The sequence below is a fragment of the Ovis aries genome, chromosome 4 (genome assembly GCF_016772045.2).
Source record: "Ovis aries strain OAR_USU_Benz2616 breed Rambouillet chromosome 4, ARS-UI_Ramb_v3.0, whole genome shotgun sequence".
NCBI classification, from domain to species: Eukaryota; Metazoa; Chordata; class Mammalia; order Artiodactyla; family Bovidae; genus Ovis; species Ovis aries.
In genome coordinates, this window is record NC_056057.1 from 102,615,383 (window position 1) to 102,635,491 (window position 20,109).

Consider the following 20,109-nt stretch of genomic DNA (forward strand, 5'->3'; position numbering starts at 1 on the left):
ATCATTTTGAGTACTCAAGGAACTTAACTTGTCCTTGATTATTCTCCCATTTAGTATGTGAATTCTCCATGCAAAGACAGATATGGTGCCTGAGTCATGGTGAGGATTAAAGATGTCAGTGTCTGCAGAACACAGTATCTGCAAATCAATTCTATATTCATTCCTATAAGCCTTATTAAATTCATGGATTTCTTCTAATTCCATATCAACATGTACCAGCCATTCATAAAGTCACTTTCAGCAGATCAAATGTAGTGACTTCTATAGCAGATGATATTGCAAAAAAGCTTCTAAAGGCCAAGCCTAAACCAAAGCATACAAATGAAAGAATCAACCAGACCTGCAAGGAATCACAGCTGGCTGCTTTATGACACAAGCAAAGACCCTTGGAGCCAAAGCAAGAAAGAACCACCTTTGCCACAAAATCCACATGAACCTGTTACTGAGATTTATAAAAGGGAGAAACTGCACAGCAGCTAATTCATTCCCTGCAAGACACTGTGATGTGTTCAACAAGGTATCACGATGGAAAGAAAGGGCTGAAAGCTCAGCAGTTAAAAGGAAAGAAAGGATTTAATTATATGACACATGAGCAATTATAGTGCAATTCCCATTCAAACAGAGCTGCAGCTAAAGGAGCTATTTACCTATTCAAATCACAAGATATCTTCAATGGGATCATTAAAAGAAGGTGTGAGACCTTAGGGAAAAGCGTCTCAGAAACTGCAAAGGTTTACAAAGATGGGATTTTAAGCTCTAAATATACACAGAAAAATAATAGAATTTCAAAGGCTCTGTTAAGGCTGAATAAAAAGGTTGCTGCTTTCTGAAAAGAACAATAAATGTAACAATGGGGTTAAAAATTTGTAAAACAGAAACGCATTCTGAATTTTATGGGCAAAACCATCAAATGCACAGATAATCTTAAAATGAACGTAGTTTATGCTAACCCTCTTCAGAGATACACTTTTAAAAGGCTGACATTCCCTTAAGCATTAATTTTAGGTTTACTGACATAATCAATACAGTTTGTCAAAGCTTTGCTATCTTTCTATCAATTTATAAGCAGTTTTAAAAAGACCCTGATGCTGGGAAAGATTGAGGGCAGGAGGAGAAGAGGGTGGCAAGAGGATGAGGTGGTTAGGTAGCATCACGGATGCAGTGGACATGAGTTTGCGCAAGCTCTGGGAGACAGTGAAGGGCAGAGGAGCCGGCACGCCGCAGCAGTCCATGGGTCACAAAGAGTCAGACACAACTAAACAACACAAAAACAACAATACGCCATCTTCAGAGGCAAACAGTCTGAAAAAGAACTTTTTCCCTAGAAAATAAGATAGGAGTGAAGCCAGGCAAGCTTGGGTTTGGTCGTTATGTTTGATGACAGAAACAACATCAAAAGCATGATCCATAATAGAAGAAGCTGATGACTTGGACTCAAAATCAAAACATCTGCTCTGTGAAAGGCACTGTTAAGAAAGCAAAAAGACAAGACAGAGTGGGGAAAAAATATCGGCAAAACACGTACCTGATGAAAGACCAGCATTCAAAATATGCAAAGAACTCTTAAAACTCAACAATAAGAGGGTCAATTAAAAAGTGGACGAAAGATCTGAACTGGCATCTCACCTAACAGGATGCACAGATGACAAATAAGCATATTAAGCATATGATGACAACAAAGCATAAATATTGTTGACTAGTTGCTAAGTCATGTCTGACTCTTTTGCAATCCCATGGACTGTAGCCCACCAGGCTCCTCTGTCCATGGGTTTTCCCAGGCAAAAATATTGGAGTGGGTTGTCATTTCCTGCTCCAGGGTATCTTCCTGACCTGAAGATCGAACCAACATCTGCAAAGCTCCCGCACAGCAGGCAGATTTTTACCGCTAAACCACTGGGCTTTCCATTCATGTGTTATTAGAGAATTGAAAATTAAAACAACAATGTGACCCTATTACACATCTACTATGACAGATAAAATAGAAAAAAAAAAATGAACAATTCCAAATGTCAGTGAAAACCTGGAGCAACAGGAACTCTCGTTGTTGGTGTGAATGCCAAATGGTAGAACCTCTTTGGAAGACAGCTTAGCAGTTTCTTACAACTTTATACACACCCTAACCATGTGATCCAGCAATTGAACTACTTGGTATTTACCAAAATGAGTTGAAAATTAGACCCCCACAAAAATCTGCCCATGAATGTTCATAGCATCTTTATTTTTAACAGCTGAAACTTTGAAGCTACTGAGATATTCTTTGATAGGTGGAAGGATAAACACAGTGGTTATCACACAACAGAATGTTATCCAGCAACAAAGAGAAAAGAGTTTCCAAGCCATAAAAGATGATGGAGGAAACTTGAATGTACACTGTTAGGAAAGAAGCCAGTCTGCAAAGGCCACATACTGCATGATTCCAACTATATGGAATTCTGGAAAAGGCAAATCCAAGGAGATAGCAAACAGATCAGTAGTCGCCCGGGACCTGCGGGGAGGGACTGATGAACGGGTGAAGCACAGAGGGTAGTTGGAGCAGTGAAGCTGTTCTGTATGATACTGTCATGGTGGCCACATGTCCCACCTCTGTGAAAACCCATAAAACTGTAGAACAAAAGGATGAATCCTATTGTAAAGTATGGGTTTTAGTTAATAAGAACATACTACTGCTTTTGCATCAATTCTATCAAGGTACCACTCTCACACAAGATGTGAACAGTAGGAGAAACTATGTGTACTGGAGGCTGGGGGAGGTTGAGGGGATATATGGAACTCTACTTAGACTTCATTTTTCTGTAAATCTAAAAGTTATCTAAAAGGTAATGTCTATTTCATGCATCAAAACTGGACTGGCGATCTGTTTCACATAAGATAATATACATGTTTCAGGGTGCTCAGGGCTGGTGCACTGCGATGACCCTGAGGGATGGGATGGTAGGAGGGGGGTTCAGGATGGGGAACACATGTACACCCATGGCTGATTCATGTCAATGTATGGTAAAAACCACCACAATATTGTAAAGTAATTAGCCTCTAATTAAAATAAAATAATAATAAGAAGAAATTTTTAAAAAATGTCTATTGATTTAAAAAAATTAAAAAATCAAGAGCAAAGAGGGAAAAAAGAAACCGTTCTGAGTTTCCCTCAGACAGATACTTTGCTGTCACCAGAGAATACTGACATACAGAAAAACAAATATTATTTGCTTTCTTAGCCAGAGTGTAACCACTATTCAAAAAACCAACAAGATGATAAGGGGCTGGAGGGGAACATCAAGGAGGGGAGGTCGTGGACCAGAGAAAGGAAAGCCCTGAGGGAGGACGGCAGGGGCCACGTGGAATCTTTCCACGTTACCTCATTAGTTCTGAATGTGTCAGGGTTATCACGGCATGAAAATTCTAACTTGATGGCTGATGATAATTAGACAGAATGAGTAGGCAATAGTTCAATCCAATTTTCTCCCTGCATACCACAGGTTTATCGTACAACAACCTGTCATTGTTACCTGCCCACTGTTCACCTGGAACCAAGAGGGGAAATTAATGGGCATATTAGCATTCAAAAGGAAACATAACACCCTGAGACCCTTCCATCCCACCGTGCAGTGCCTGGGTCTGTCAAAGGTTTCATAACCCCCGGTGCTCGTGATGAAAAATGATCCTAGAGTTTGAACTTCACGGCTTGAGCCGAACCTAGTCCTCTCCCCAGTTAATTTAAAATGTCACCCATAAGATAAAAGTCACTATGCAGTTTCCACTGCATTTGATTCAAGGATGATATTTTGAAGATGTGCTTTCCAGAAACCAGCAGGTTCTCTACCAATCTGGGTTTCAAACTACAGGTCAAATTCTGCTCTTTATTCTGATGGTATACAACCTAAGAAGGCCATCCAAGGAACAGGCAAGTCACTTTTCTTTTTAAATACTCTGGCAGTAATAATCTTGAATAACTTATGGTATTCATGTTCATTTAATTTGGCAAACTTGTATTGTATATATAAAGGATTGTGCCAAAATATTTTTCAGGTCTACAAATCATGCACTTAATTAGTCAACAAACAAGTTTTAAGGATTTTCTCATGACAGAGACAGTCTTGTGCCAGACTCCCATGCCAGGAGTTGGGCATATAATATCAAGAAAGACACACTTCCTGCCCTCAGGGTGTTATAGGAGAGTGGGAAAGGGGAGTGATACAAAAACAGCCTCGTGATGATACACACTGTACGAAGAATGCTGATAGCCAAGAACCCAGTGCACTTAGGACCACAGTGCAGGATCTCCTCCCCTAAGGAGTTATTTCCCAAGTAAAGAAAACAATGACATTTGACAGAAGACACAAGAGTTTTTCTAGACAAACGGACTTCTCTAAATCTTAGATCATCCTTAGACTCTAAGAAACCAAGGCACGAAAAGCAGCAAATGCTCAGGACTGGGAAAGTTAGGGAGGTGCAGAGTAAAAAGGGCTGAGACCATGGCCAGAGGTTGACTTGTTTATGTTAGGAGCTGGAACTTTATTCTCAAAAGGATTGGCAGATGAGCAAAGGTTTGCAGCACAAAATGGTTTCAGATTGACACTGACTAAGGTGGGGCTTTGGAGAAGGAAATGGCATCCCACTCCAGCGTTCTTGCCTGGAGAATCCCAGGGACGGGGGAGCCTGGTGGGCTGCCGTCTATGGGGTCACACAGAGTTGGGCACGACTGAAGCAACTTAGCAGCAGCAGCAAGGTGGGGCTTAAAGTTGCCCTCAACTTGACTAAACTTTGGACAAGTTTCTTCCTGATTGAATGGCCCTGATCTCCCATTTGTAGAGTACTTTATTTTTTAAAAAAAATTATGTATTTATTTGGCTGCCCTGGGTCTTAGCTGCGACATGCTGAATCTGGTTTCTTGACCAGAGATCGAACCTGGATTCCCTACATTGGGAGTGCAGAGTCTTAGCTACTGGACCTTCAGCAAAGTCCCCAGGATTTACTTTAGAAAACTTGCAATTATTAAATTCTTTCTCTGCCCTTTTGAGATGTAAATCTTTTCCCAGCTATCTGCTGGTTCTACAACGCTGGACATCAATTCCAAAGAACAACCCTGGATGTCACTCCCTAAGACTCTAGGACCCATCTCTTTGAAATGTAATTGTTGGAGACTTCTTTGGTAATCCAGTGGCTAGGACTCCATGCTTCCACTATAGGGTGCCCAGGTTCAAGCCCTGGTTAGGGAACTGAGATTCCACAGGCCATGTGATGTGGCCAAAAAATAACAAAAAAATGAAAGAAACAAGATGAATTTAAAAAAAATAACCTGGAAACAGATACATGAAAAATAAACCAAAAAAAAAAAAAGAAATATAATCATTCATGAGTACTCCTGTTCCCAGCCTCAACAGGTGGCTAATAAGGGACAATTAGCAAACACAGACAGCCCAATCAAATTGACTCAAGTCCTCCAGTATTTTTCCACTTGTTCACCCCAGTTCTTGAAAAGTCTCGGTCTTCTGTTCCGGCAGAGTTCACTTTCTTTCCCCACTGCCATTGTCTTGACCCCTGTTGCAACAGTCTTGAATAAAGTCTTCCTTGGCTGTTTAACTTTTCTGTGCAATTTTTCTTTGACAACATATTAGAGAATCCTTTGGCAATGTGGAAGGCAAATTACTGGAAAACAAGGCGAGTGGCAGGAAGGTGAGTTAGGAAGCTAGAGCAGTAAATGAAATGAGCGATGCTAGAGTCTGGAACAGAGGAGGGACAGTAAAGGCTAGAGACACATGAAGGAGATATGACAAGCCAGCTCCATAATCAACCAGACGGTGAGAGAGAAAGGAACCAGGGGATTTAGAGTGGCCGTGGCGGTTACCACCTTCTCACACACTTGGTGCAGAGAAGGCAATGGCACCCCACTCTAGTACTCTTGCCTGGAAAGTCCCATGGACAGAGGAGCCTGGTAGGCTACAGTCCATGGGGTCACTAAGAGTCGAACACGACTGAGCAACTTCACTTTCACTTTTCGCTTTCATGCACTGGAGAAGGAAATGGCAACCCACTCCAGTGTTCTGGCCTAGAGAATCCCAGCGACGGGGGAGCCTGGTGGGCTGCCGTCTATGGGGTCGCACAGAGTTGGACACGACTAAAGTGACTTAGCAGCAGCAGCAGCAGCACACACTTGGTGACAATACAGCAGACTGGGGCCTGCTGAGCTAGAGGGAGGGTGGGAAAACCAAGAAGGCAGGAGAGAGGGAGGCTGGGGAGGGAGAGAGAATAGAAATAACAAAAAAGTAAGTGGCCCTTGGAAAGATGGTTGATAAGACGCATTTATAAATGCCTCAAAGGCAACTGATAACACCTAAAATATCTGAAAGGGACTTCACAGTTAGGATGTTGTTATAGGCAGAATCGGGGAAAAGAATATTCTCAAGTCTGGAGAATAACAAGCAGGTAGGGGGCTTCCCTGATAGCTCAGTTGGTAAAGAATCTGCCTGCAACACAGGAGACCCTGGTTCAATTCCTGGGTCAGGAAGACCTGCTGGAGAAGGGATAGGCTACCCACTCCAGTATTCTTGGGCTTCCCTTGTGGCTCAGCTAGTAAAAAATTCACCTGCAATGTGGGAGACCTGGGTTTGATATCTGAGTTGGGAAGATCCCCTGGAGAAGAGAACAGCTACCCACTCCAGTATTCTGGCCTGGAGAATTCCAAGGACTGTATAGTCCATGGGGTCACAAAGAGTCAGACACGACTGAGCAACTTTCACTTTCAGAGTGAGGGGGGAGAGAAGGGGAGATTGTCACTCCCCAGACATCCACTCAAGGCTCAGACCGAGTCATCTCGGGAAATAAGAGTCACTGATTCTTTTCTTCTTATCTTTCCAGTCATCAGCATACAGCACATGATGAATGGAGAAGAATAGGTAAGAAAGAGAAGTTCAGAAACAAACAAACAAAAAAGACGTTGAAGCAGTTTTCTGAAGAGATGAAAGGGGTCAGGGAGAATGCAACTCAATCAAGGCTAATATGTTTAACATTGCATGAGCTTTCTTTTTTCCTACTTTGGATAAATGTGGTTCATGTATCACTGCTAAATGGAGTAGGAAATGGCAGCCCATTTCCAATATTCTTGTGTGGAAATCTCCACAGACTAAAAAGCCTAGCAGGCTACAGTTCATGGGGTCACAAAGAGTTGGACACAACTGAGAGGCTGAACACATTACTAGTAATAATCCAGGAGCAAATAAAGGGAAAAGGCCCAACGTGTTTAGTCACTCAGTCATGTTTGACTCTTTGCGATCCCCTGCACAGTAGCCCACCAGGCTTCTCTGTCCATGAGGATTTTCCAGGCAAGAATACTGGAGTGGGTTGTCATGCCCTCCTCCGGGGGGGTCTTCCTAACCCAGGGATCAAACCTAGGTCTCTTGCATTGCAGGCAGATGCTTTACCATCTGAGCCACCAGGGAAACCCAAAAGTCTGAATACAGTCTTCTAATTAATAATAGAAACCAAAGGTCTAGAAAGTGTCATATCTGAAAGTTTACTGACAATGATGTAAAGTTCTATTTTTGACGAAAGGAATTTCATTTCAATGAAGATTTCCAGTGTCTGATACAATGAAATTCTAGTACAACAAGGTGGTTTATAAAATTCCTTGGAATGCACTGCCAGGGTTAAATATGACAGCAGCATTTAACTGTGAGGTTCCAGAAGGCGCCTGACAATGGACATTGGAAAATAACGTAATTTTTGTCCAGGTACGTTCATTCAGAAGGTAATATTTGCAAAATTCCTGGATACAGGGAAGAACCACCACTGATAATTTACTGCCAGCACTCCAGCATTTGGGAGGGAGGGCTTCCCTTGTAGCTCAGTTGGTAAAGAATCTACTTGCAATGCAGGAGATCCAGGTTCAATTCCTGGGTTGGGAAGATGCCCCGAAGAAGGAAATGGCAACCCACTCCAGTATTCTTGCCTGGAGAATCCCATGGACAGAGCGCTACAGTCCGTGCGGTCACAAGAGTCGGACACAACTTAGGGGCTAAACCACCAACGAGTACTTAACAGGGACATGAAAATGCTGGCTACGTGGTTTGGCTATCCAAACACAGGTGAAAATCAAGATGGAATATTAAGTGCTCAAAAGCAAGGATTCATAACCATACTCAAAATTTTAATACTGTACTCAAAATGATGTTTAGAGACACTGGTTCACATCTCTTTCACAAGTTTAACATGCTACTGTCCATTACACATGATGGTGATGGGCAAGGTCACTGACAGATGCTGAAGGACCATTCAGTCAGGCAGCTCTGAACTGAGCTGACTGGGTACACATGAAGAATTAGTCACAGATGTCCTAAGATCTGCTGTAGAGGCCCAAGTCTCTCTGCGGAAGCAAAGAGTAAACAATGTAGACAACTGCCATGTAGCAACGAGAACTATGGTGGCCTCTAAGAAAACACACTGCCAGCATCCGACAACCAAGGGAACACTCCAACCCTGCTTATCAGTGACTCCGGAAGGAACGCAGTGCACCAGGGATTTGGGAAGCCCAGTAAGAATTAAAGAGTGCTTTCCACCAGCATGAACTTGGAAGGCCTGACGCTTTATCTCTGTAATGAGCAAATAAAATTGTGGTTCTGAATCAATCTACAAAGAGGTTATTTTCAGACCAGCATACATTTCTGTCCTTGGTTCTGTTTAGTTCAGTATCTTTACCCATAAACCGGATCAACATACAGAAAAAATATCCAACCTGCTGAAGATCAAACTATCATGCTATCTCTGACTACAATGTTTGGCTAGAAATAGCCTGAAATTTATATTACTCTGTGTTTAAGTTTCCAGTTTTAATTACTCAAATTCCAAATGGAGAATTATTTAGATTGATAGTAGTTTGGGCAAACAGAACCTTTAAGAAAAGGTCAGCATTAACATTTTAGTCTTCCATTTTCCTTAGCTCATTCTGCAACATCTAAAGAAAGCAATTAGCTTATATTCCAATACCCTGAATTTGGCATAGTGGGAGGTTGGGCTTTCTAGGTGGCTCAAGTGGTAAAGAATCCACCTGCCAATGCAAGAGCCTCAGGAGACTTGGGTTCACTCCCGAGTCAGGAAGATCCCCTGGAAGAAGAAAGGGCAACTTATTCCAGTATCCTTGCTAGGATAATCCCAGGGACAAAGGAGCCTGGCTGGCTACAGTCTGTGGGGTCACAAAGAGTCGGATACGACTGAATATGTAAGCACAGGCCAAAAGATACTACAAAGAGAGAAACTTGGAGGTTAGTGAGGCATGAGCCTAATTCCTAGTTCCTAGAACAGTTTGGTACATAGTAAGTGTTCAATAAATAGTTGTCACATGAAGTGAATGAATGGACTCAAGGATTTGGGTGAGTTCAAAAGCAGGTGCCAGGTTATGCAAACCAGACGGTGACTGCAGAACAGATATGTTTCCCACACTGGCCTTTCAGACCCACGATGGAACTGAAGCCCTCATTCTCTCAGCTGCTGAAAGCGCTTGCTCTGCTGACAGCTCACAGCTGAGTCCCTCTCTAAGAAGAACATGACCTCACTCACGGCTTGCTTCCTCCCTGCGGACAGCCTGAATACTCGCCAGTAACCCTTGCCTCGGTTGGGACCATTCTCAATGGCCATTCCAGGTCCAAATGTCCGGGGAGTGCTCTGTTACAGTCGCATCACAGCTCAGTTTGTTCCTCGACCCAGTTCTACTCCTCGCTCTCCACATTCATCCTCCTCTTGGAGCGTCTCCAGTGAACCTCCTACACATTAAGCTCAAAAGTCTCAAAGTGTGTTTCCCAGGGAACCCAACCAAGAACAAGAACTATGATCCCAAATTTCTTCCTGAAAGCACATCACATTTCTGTAAGTGCACAGCTATGTCTTTACAAAGAAGGGGAACTGTGTATTAGAAGGTATACTGGGTTACAAGAGAGAAGGTGTAAATTCTTATTACAATCCTGTTGCAGCTACATGAGTCTGTGTGAGGCCACCGCTGGAAGTGTCCCTGTAACAGTGACCATTGGACAGTGTATGCAACAGCACTCTATAAACTATGAAGCATAATGAAGACTCTTAAGTGTTATTTATTATTAAATATTATAATAAGAGTGGTGACTCTGCTGTGGCTAACAGCACACCACCCACACATTAACATGATGAATGAAAAAGTAATAAGTCCATACAAAGCTCTTAGAAGAAGGTCTTCAAAAAGAAATGTAACAACCATCTGAGTTCATATACCAGAATTGGTGACCTGTGAAGGTAACAACAAAGCAGGCTAAGCTTTTCTATAAGCAGTGAGAATTAGTCATTATTTGCCTCCGTGTGTGTTTGGGGCGGGGGTTGGTGGGTACACAGGATAAACCAACCAAAAGGAAAAATATTCCTTTGGGCAAGACTTAAGAATATACTTCCAAATGATGGGTCTCAAAATGGCAAGAACCTAACAGAAGAGATTAAGAAGAGGTGGCAAGAATACACAGAAGAACTATTCGAAAAAGGTCTTAGAGCCTGGGATAACCTTGATGGTGTGGTCACTCATCTATAGCCAGACATCTTGGAGCGTGAAGTTAAGTGGGCCGTAGGAAGCATTATTACGAACAAAGCAAGTGGAGGCGACAGGATTACACCTATTTAAAATCCTAAAAGATGATGTTAATGTACTGCACTCAACATGACAGCAAATTTGGAAAACCCAGCAGTGGTCACAGGACTGGAAAAGGTCAGTTTTCATTGCAATCCTAAAGAAAGGCAATGCCAAAGACTGCTCAAACTACCATACAACTGTGCTCATTTCACATGCTAGCAAGGTAATGCTCAAAATCCTTCATGCTAGGCTTCAACAGTATGTGAACCAAGAACTTTCAGATGTACAAGCTGGATTTAGAAAAGGCAGAGGAACTTGAGATCAAATTGCCAACAATCAGTGGATCATAGAAAAAGGAAGGGAATTCCTAAAAAAATATCGACTTCTGCTTCATTGACTATGCTAAAGCCTTTGACTGTGTGGATCACAACAAAATGAGGAAGGTTCTTAAAGAGATGTGAGTATCTGACCACCTTACCTGCCTCCTTAGAAACCTGTATGCAGGTCAAGAAGCCACAGTTAGAATTGGACATGGAACAACAGACTGGTTCCAAATTAGGAAATGAGTACGTCAAGGCTGTATATTGGCACCTTGCTTATTTAACTTATATGCAAAGTACCTCATGCAAACTGCCAGGCTGGATGAATCACAAGTTGGAATCAAGATTGTCAGGAGAAATATCAACAACTTCATATATGGTAACACTCTAATGGCAGAAAGCGAAGAGGAACTAAAGAGCCTCTTGATGAAGGTGAAAGAGGAGAGTGAAAAAGCTGGCTTAAGACTTAACATTCAAAAAACTAAGATCATGGCATCTGGTCCCATTACTTCATGGCAAACAGAAGGGAGGAAAGTGGCAACAGTGACAGATTTTATATTCTTGGGCTCCAAAATCACTGTGGATGATGACTGTAGCCACAAAATTAAAACATGCTTGCTTCTTGGAAGGAAAAGTATGACAAACCTTGACAGTGTATTAAAAATCAGAGACATCACTTTGCTGACAAAGGTGCATCCAGTCAAAGCTATGGTTTTTCCAGTAGTCATGTACAGATGTGACAGATGAACCATAGAGAGGCTGGGCACCAAAGGATTGATGCTTTTGAACTGCGGTGTTGGAGAAGACTCTCCTTGGACAGCAAGGAGATCAAACCAATCAATTTTTAAGGAAATCAACTCTGAATATTCATTGGAAGGAATGATGCTGAAGGTCTAATACTTGGGTTACCTGATGGAAAGAGCCGACTCACTGGAAAACACTGTGATGCTGGGAAAGATTGAGGGCAGGAGAATGGGGTGACTGAGGATGAGATGGTTGGATGGCATCACTGACTCAGTGGACATGAGTTTAAGCAAACTCTGGGAGATAGTGAAAGACAGGGAAGCCTGGCGTGCTGCACTCCATGGAGTTGCAAAGCATCAGACACGACTTAGCAACTGAAAAACAACAATAATATCAACACTTCAGGCTACTTCCTTGTTTGAGACCTAACATCATTAGCATCTAATAAAGCAAAGCTCTGGAATCACTTCTTACTTTCTTGTAAACAAAGCAAGGCTTTGGATCATAAGGTTAGATAACGAAGGGGATTATATTAAAAATAAGATCATCATCCTTCAGTCTAATATCCCCCTGGCATTTGAGTCTTGTAAGACAAGGAGTACACTCATGTATAAGCCAAGAAGATCCCCAGAAACTGACAAATCAGGGTTTCGGTGCTTTCGAAAAGCCAAGGAGTTCAAGGTTCCAAATTTACCATATAGCTCGGCATCTTCCCAGGCCACTCACTGTACAGCTCTTCAAGTGACTCTTTCAAACTCTTTTTTCCTTGACCACTGACACACTTCCCTTCCCTACCATTAACTTGCTTGCTTCTTACGTCACTGAGAAAATAAAAGTAATCAGAATATAACTCCTTCCTCTTCTTGGTACCAAATCCCCCACCTACATGCCTCTGCACCTACTCCTCTGTCTTCCCTTGTATCCTCTGGGGGACTTGCCCCATCCCTCCACTGTGCACTGGACCCCATTTTTGGATACGCCAAGGCATCGCTCCTGTACCTGGCCCTCTCTCTCCTGATTCAAGTTCTCACTCTCTCCTGGACTGGCCCATGAGCACACACACCAGTCCATGGAGCTGAACTAGCTTACAAATCAGAAAACAAAACAAAAAAAGATCCTCCCTTGATTCCATATCCAGCCTCCCCTTCCATTTCTCCTTTCCATTTAAACAGTTCAGAAGGGTGATCTACATGGAAGCAATTCCTTTGCTCCCACTTGTACCTGAACCTACTCCATTCAGCTTCTTTCCTCTACAACCTCTTGTGAGGTTACTAATAACCACCCTTTACTCAAATCCAATGGCCAGTTCATAGCGCGCATCACCTTCCACCTCCACAGAGCATTTGACACCATTGTCACTCTTCTTTTATAAAATAAAAGAATTTATTCCTCTCTTGGCCTTCAACTGACAAGCTCTCCAGTTGTTTTGGATTTTACTAGCTCACTCTGTGCTTCTTGGCTGCACTGGGGTCTTCTATGTCAGCCCCACCTCTATACACCAAGTTGAAAGTGAAAGTGCAAGTTGCTCAGCTGTCCGACTCTTTGTGTCCATGGAATTCTCCAGGCCAGAGTACTGGAGTGGGTAGCCTTTCCCTTTTCCAGGGGACTTTCCCAACCCAGGAATCAAACCCAGATCTCCTGCATTGCAGGGGGATTTTTTACCAGCTGAGCCACAAGGGAAGCCCAAGAATACTGGGGTGGGTAGCCTATCCCTTCTCCAGCAGACCTTCCCAACCCAGGAATCAAACCAGGGTCTCCTGTGTTGCAGGCGGATTCTTTACCAACTGAGCTATTGCTGAGGTCAAAACCTCAGAAGCATTCTTGAATCACCCTTTCCTCCTACATGGTGCAGCTAAACCATCCTTTGATCTTACCAGCATTATCTCCAAAACAGACACCAATTCTGCTGCTTTAACTTCCCTCAACTTTCAGCATAAATATCACTTGGAATGTCCTATAGGTCTTGTATCTGGTGCCCTGAATTCTACTTCCACAATCCAGCAATCAATTCTCCACTCAGCAGCTAGAACTATTCAGTATTAGTGCAGACATGTGAAACTCCTTCTCAAATAATTCCTGGACCTTCTCATTACATTCTGAATAAAACCCGAAGCCTCTCCATAGCCAACAAGCCCCCTCCATGGGCCAGCCCTTTCTTACAACTTCAAAACCACTTCGTACCTTTCTCTACCCAACTAATGAGATACTAGCCACGTGGATTTCCTTGTACCTTAAATAGTCCAAAGGTCTTCGGATCACAGGACCTTAGCACTGGCTACTCCCTCTGCCCAGAAACACTCTTCCCTCACATACTCTGGTGTGCTTCAACCTTTACTTTCAAGTCTCTGCTTAAATGCCACCTTTTCAGAAATCCTTCCCTGATCACCTTAGCAAAAACAGGATGCTGTATCACTTTCTCTATTTCCCCTGATAGAATTTACTGATGTATTATACAATTTATTCACTTATCTGTCTCTCAAAAGGAGTATAAGCCATATGAGGGCAGGTACTTTTCAGTATCCCCATCATCTGAAATATGGTAAGTAGCCAATAAACATTGGGTTGGCCAAACTGTTCTTTTGGGGTTTTGCCTTAAGATCTTACAGAAAAACCTAAGTGACCTTTTCAGCCAATCCAATACAAGCTGAACTTATGAACAGATGATTTATTTGGGGGGGTGTGAGGAAGATTCAGAAACAGAAACTTGTCCAACAAACCAGAGTCTGGTCACTTAAGAGAATATCAGTTTAAATATAAAAAAAGCATTTGAGACAGTGTGCTAAAGATTTAAAAACAAATATGCTATTAAAAATATTTTATAAAAGAAAATAACTACTCCTGAAAAAAAATAAGAAGCAGAGTGATTAAATAAGTATCAGAATGTCAGACCCTTAGACATTTTCCTTAAGTTTTTTGGACTTCAGTTTCTGTATACATGTGCTTCCCTGGTGGCTGAGATGGTAAAGAATCTGCCTGCAGTGCAAGAGACCTGGGTTTGATCCCTGGGTCAAGGGGGAAGATCCCCTGGAGAATGGAATGGCTACCAACTCTAGTATCCTTGCCTGGATAACTCCATGGACAGAGGAGCCTGGCGGGCTATACAGTCCATGGGGTTGCAAAGAGTTGGACACAACTGAGCAACTAACACACACATACACACACACTTTTTATTAAGGGTAAATAGAAGATACAGACAGGAGATAGGGTAGAACAGTAAAGGAAACTAAACACAGAGCTCTTGAGTAAATTTCAACTCATGAAAATAGAAATAAGCATAAACACTGGCAAAGGAATGGACGGTGTTCTTCAGGGGACAGACTGACATCATTTAACTCCTCAGACAGATTGCAAAATGGAACATCTACATCCACCAAATGGAGGTCTAATCTCCACTGAACAAGCCTGTTGTCAACTTGTTAAATGAGGGGGAAAGATTCAATTTTAGATGAAGCAATCGATAAGGGGGGAAAATCCATGTTCTTAGCAAACTCAAAGCAAAATGCACAACGCATTTTGACACTTGCAATCACTACAATGAATGATGTTGGAGCTTTAAAAACTTTCCTAAGTAAACACATTGGGAGGAAAATATTTTCAGTCCTGTGTAATTTCTATAGGGCTAAACATTTATTATGATACAGTATGTTCTGAGGAAATATGGAGTTTAACCACTACATTTAGGAGATAAGACAACTGAAGCCTAAAGAAGGTGAATGCATTGCCCAAGGTTACTCAACTAATTAGTGGTTAGCCTGGCTTTTGTCATCCTTGCTTATATATTCCATCCCTTCCTACAGTTATTTAAATGTTGTTTACTAAGGAAACAGACACATAGTGTTTCCATGGCTCTATCATAATCCTCATCTTATAAGGAAAAGCTCCTGCAAGTCAGGGATTATTTCTGCTTTTCTTTTTCCACCACTGTTTGCTCAGTGAAACCACTCAATACATGAGTACTGAATAAATGACACTGTAACATTACATGCCCTGATTTCATCTTGCAGTGCCTGGCATTTAGGGTGAGATCCAGCATGTAACTGGCACAAACGGATAGTTTTTGGAAGCATGGATGCATCGATTCGTGAATGGCTCCAGCATTTTGGCATGTTTATCAAAGGCAAGCGAGTCAAACATAAAAACTGGAAACAATTAAAAAAATCCAACGATCCATATTCTCCTATTTTGAAGATGAGTAAAGTACGGTGACTCACAAAGAATGGCACAGGGAATGGAAAAAGACAGTAACTTTACAGTGGAGAAACCTGGCCGATACAGCCTACCAGGACATCAGGTTGCCATCGTGAGGCATGAAATGTGGGCATCAGGTGGTTACCATCACCAGGCATGTTGTGTGGGCATCAGGTAACCCCTGATGTGATGGGGAAGAGTACTTTACCTCTGCAGGGTTCTTTCCAAAAACCTATGACTCTAACCTAATTATAAGTAAAATAACAGAGAAACCACAATAGGCGATACTGTGCAGGACACTGGCCTGTATTCCTCAAGACAAGCAACATCATGGGGGATGTGTGGGGAGGAAAGACAGAAACGGCCAGAGACCAGGGGTGCCTGGGGAGCCAAGCCAACCAGAGGCCCGTGGTACCCTGGATTAGATCCCAGAACAGGGAGCCCTGGGACTAGTTAACAGTAATAAAGCCATATCAGTTTCTTTGACAAATACACTATGAAAATATAAAATGTTTAACAAGAAAAACTGGGTAAGAGGTACACAGGAATTCCTAGTACCATCCTTGTAACTTTTGTGTAAATCTAAAATTATTCAAAAGTAAAGTTTGTTTTTAAATATTCTGTGATGGATAACAGCTGATGCACTTAAGAAAATGTATAGGGACTTAAGAGAGTTTGTAGATATCTGACCTGATCTCTAAATAAGGATTTCATAAGTAGAAATATCTGGCCATCACGGCCATCCCAAATAAAAGTAAATCAAATGGTTACTTATATTTTCTTTCTGTAATATATCCTAGTGTTTTCAATCCTCTTTTTGAAGTGAGTTGGAAGGTGGCAATGATGTGTGCAATTTGGTGAGAAGATACATAAAAACAGGGCAGCAGCTCTGAGCCTGACTTTCAGAGCTGTATATTGAAGGGCAATGCCAGCAGTGTCTTTCATAACAGCAACCCCAACAATCAGAGTTACCATTTTGGGAAAACTTGCTAATGTTGCCAGGCTGTGCAGCATGGGCTTCATATACAACATTATATTTAACCCTCAGCACCCTACGAGGCTGCAATTATATTCTCATTTGAGAGATGAGAGATTTGGTCATCAGTAAAATTACTCTGTCAAGGTTGCAAGCAAGATGCAAACCCAAACATTTCGAGTCTTTTACTAAATCATTAAACAGAAGATGAGGAAAGCCCCTTAGAACAACTGCCTAAATATTTAACTAGCCATAATCATCAGTCAGATAATATACTGAGATATTATAACTATATAGATCTGCTAAATTGTAAATGGGCAGATAATACCCATTGTACTGGATGCTGTTTGTAAAAGGGTGGCTGAACACTGTATTTGATATACAAAAAATGTTAGCACCTCCAACCTTTATAGGCTACCTCTGTTTTCAATTAGTTTCAAACTGGTTTTTACTTTTGTGTTTTAGGCCCATATGAATCATTGTGGCCATTCAAACATACAGAGGGAGCTGAAGCCAGAAGCAGAGTTTAGTTAGCTTATCAGAGACAGAGTTAGATCTTGGCCAGTATCAAGTTATTCTAAATACCAACCAACCTATATGCCATGTGTCAATGAAACTTTTTGTACTTAGAAATATGAGAAATTTAAGAAAAACTGATGTGAGAGTTGGACTGTGAAGAAGGCTGAGCGCTGAAGAATTGATGCTTTTGAACTGTGGTGTTGGAGAAGACTCTTGAGAGTCCCTTGGACTGCAAGGAGATCCAACCAGTCCATTCTGAAGGAGATCAACCCTGGGATTTCTTTGGAAGGAATGATGCTAAAGCTGAAACTCCAGTAGTTTGGTCACCTCATGTGAAGAGTTAACTCATTGGAAAAGACTCTGATGCTGGGAGGGATTGGGGGCAGGAGAAGAAGGGGACGACAGAGGATGAGATGGCTAGATGGCATCACTGACTCGATGGACGTGAGTCTGAGTGAACTCCGGGAGTTGGTGATGGACAGGGAGGCCTGGCGTGCTGTGATTCATGGGGTCACGAAGAGTCAGACACGACTGAGCGACTGAACTGAACTGAACTGATTATCCTTTGCCTAGACTACATGATTATATGCTTTATTAGGACTCATTTATATACTTCATTCAGATTATGGGAGTGAGTTTCTGCTATAATTATTATAGCCTTACATTAAGAATTATTATTTTTAAGATGGCCACTTTCTCTTTATTTTAATTCAAGTTGAATAGAATTTCTTCTCTTGGATATCATAACCATTATCTTGAGGATTAATAATTCATAAATCCAGGGTAAAAGACTTTAACTGTTATAAGTAAGCCTGAAATTTATCAACAAGGGCAGAGGGAGAGACTGGCAAAAAGCTCTACCTCTCTGTATTGTTATATTTCAGAGGAGAAGCTGCCAGGTCAGTTGGGCCTAATGGAAGGGGGATAGGAAGTATTTAAAATATATAGCCAATTTTCTCTATGCCAAAATAAACATAGTCATTAAAAGGGCTGCCATTCTGTGATTATCATGGAGTCCTGCCTTACAGAGAGAAGCAAGGCTTTGTAAGACACAAACATCTGAGTTTATAATCTAATATGAATAATAAGCCAGACACATGAGCAAGATTCTATTAAACAGTAAAGGCAAACAGCCGCATGCTATCTGGATGAATCACTTGATGTATAATCAAAAAAGAGAACTAATTTTTTAAACCAGTAATGCAGGACTGCTCTAGTTTAGACTTGGATGTTGACAATAAATGAACAACCAAAGTGGGATTCACCCATTTTGTTCTTCTGGGATGCAGGTCAGAGCACCTTCCTGGAGTGCCTTTTATCTCAAATGTGTTCTCTGCATTTCATTTTATTAACGCTTCTGAAATCACCTATTTTGGTATGTACTGCGCATTTGGATTTGAACTGGTTTTTCCCCTTTGTATTCAATTTGAACTGTTGGTCTTCCAACGCATCTGTAGTCTCTTGCAAGTTGGAGCCAGGGAAAAAGGGTGAGAGTGAATAAGAATAAATTCACAAACCCCCAAGGACAAACTTCCCTGAACAACTGCAACTGAGAAGCATCATCACCACTTATTAAAAACAGAATGACTGAGCTGGTCACTTTTACTTCTAATATGGTGTTTTCCTCAAATCTTTAGAATGAGATAATGCTTTAATTCCCTCTTTGAATGTTTCTTTGTTCTTTGGGGTCCCAAGATATGGCTGAATTTATTGGGCTTATATTTATACCACATCACCTCCTCCAATTTCAGATCAGAAGTTCACTCACAGAGATGTTTTATCACAGAAGAGATGATGAGTAGAGCACTTGCCAGGAAATGTCATCTTGTAAAAACTCAAGTCACAATTACTTCTGGCAATAGTGGACAGATAATGCCCCAGAAAAGATAGATCATTGGAATCCAGAGATAAGCCTCAAATCTCATTTCAGTCAAAAGGTTCAAATATTTCCCCACTCCCAACTGACTCTCCTCAGGATTCTTTGTAAGCTGCAAAACACTTCTGGCTTGAGATCCAGGATCTTTCTGATTTTTCAAACTTAAGCTATTTGTTTAGAAGTTTGTAAGAAAAGAACATAAAACACCATTCTTTATCATTAGTAGCCTCTAAAAGGCAGTTTAATTTACACTGTAGCCACACATTCCATTGCAAACAAATAGGCCCACCACCTTACAGGTTAACCTAGATTTTGCACTAGTCTGTAATCTCATTTACATTAGAAAATACAATGTGCCATTGGCAGAAGGGGGAAATGCAGAAGTTCAGGGAATTGCTCCTCCTTCACCTTCAAGCATTCTTACTAAAGGGAACAAGAGAGAAGGATGGAGGAGAAGACTGGGGAGAAGCTAAAGGGTACTGACATTTACAGAAGGGATGAAGAGGGTTGAAGAAGATGAAGAAGCAGTGAGGGGATGAGAGAGAAATGCCACACGGGATGCGCTGGTAGGTTCAGTGTCTGGACTATGGGGGCTGGGGGGTGGCGGTGTGGATCCATGCTCTTTGCTTTATCTGGATCTCAAAGTCCCTGCCCACCCTGAGACTGTCCTGGATTTTGGGACTTCCCTCCCATACACCACACTCCTGATTATAAGTTCAAGAATCAAAGCTCAGAAATGTGCCCCCTACTCCATTCCTGCCAGTTTTAACTATCTGTATCTTCTATACCTGCAGGTAGGTCCACACTTGGAGATAGTTTTAGTTCATAAATCTTTGGTTCTACACGACACTTCTTTCTGCTGGCATCCCTGTCTGTGCCCTTGGATACTGGCCCTCATCTTCTCAAACTT

At 41.8% G+C, this 20,109-nt stretch overlaps 1 protein-coding gene across 7 annotated transcripts in view; it reads right to left on the bottom strand.

Moving 5' to 3' along the window:
• The window catches only part of DGKI (diacylglycerol kinase iota), a 513,862-nt gene that overhangs the window by 125,413 nt on the left and 368,340 nt on the right, over positions 1–20,109 (bottom strand). The gene's annotated exons all lie outside the window — the stretch shown is intronic.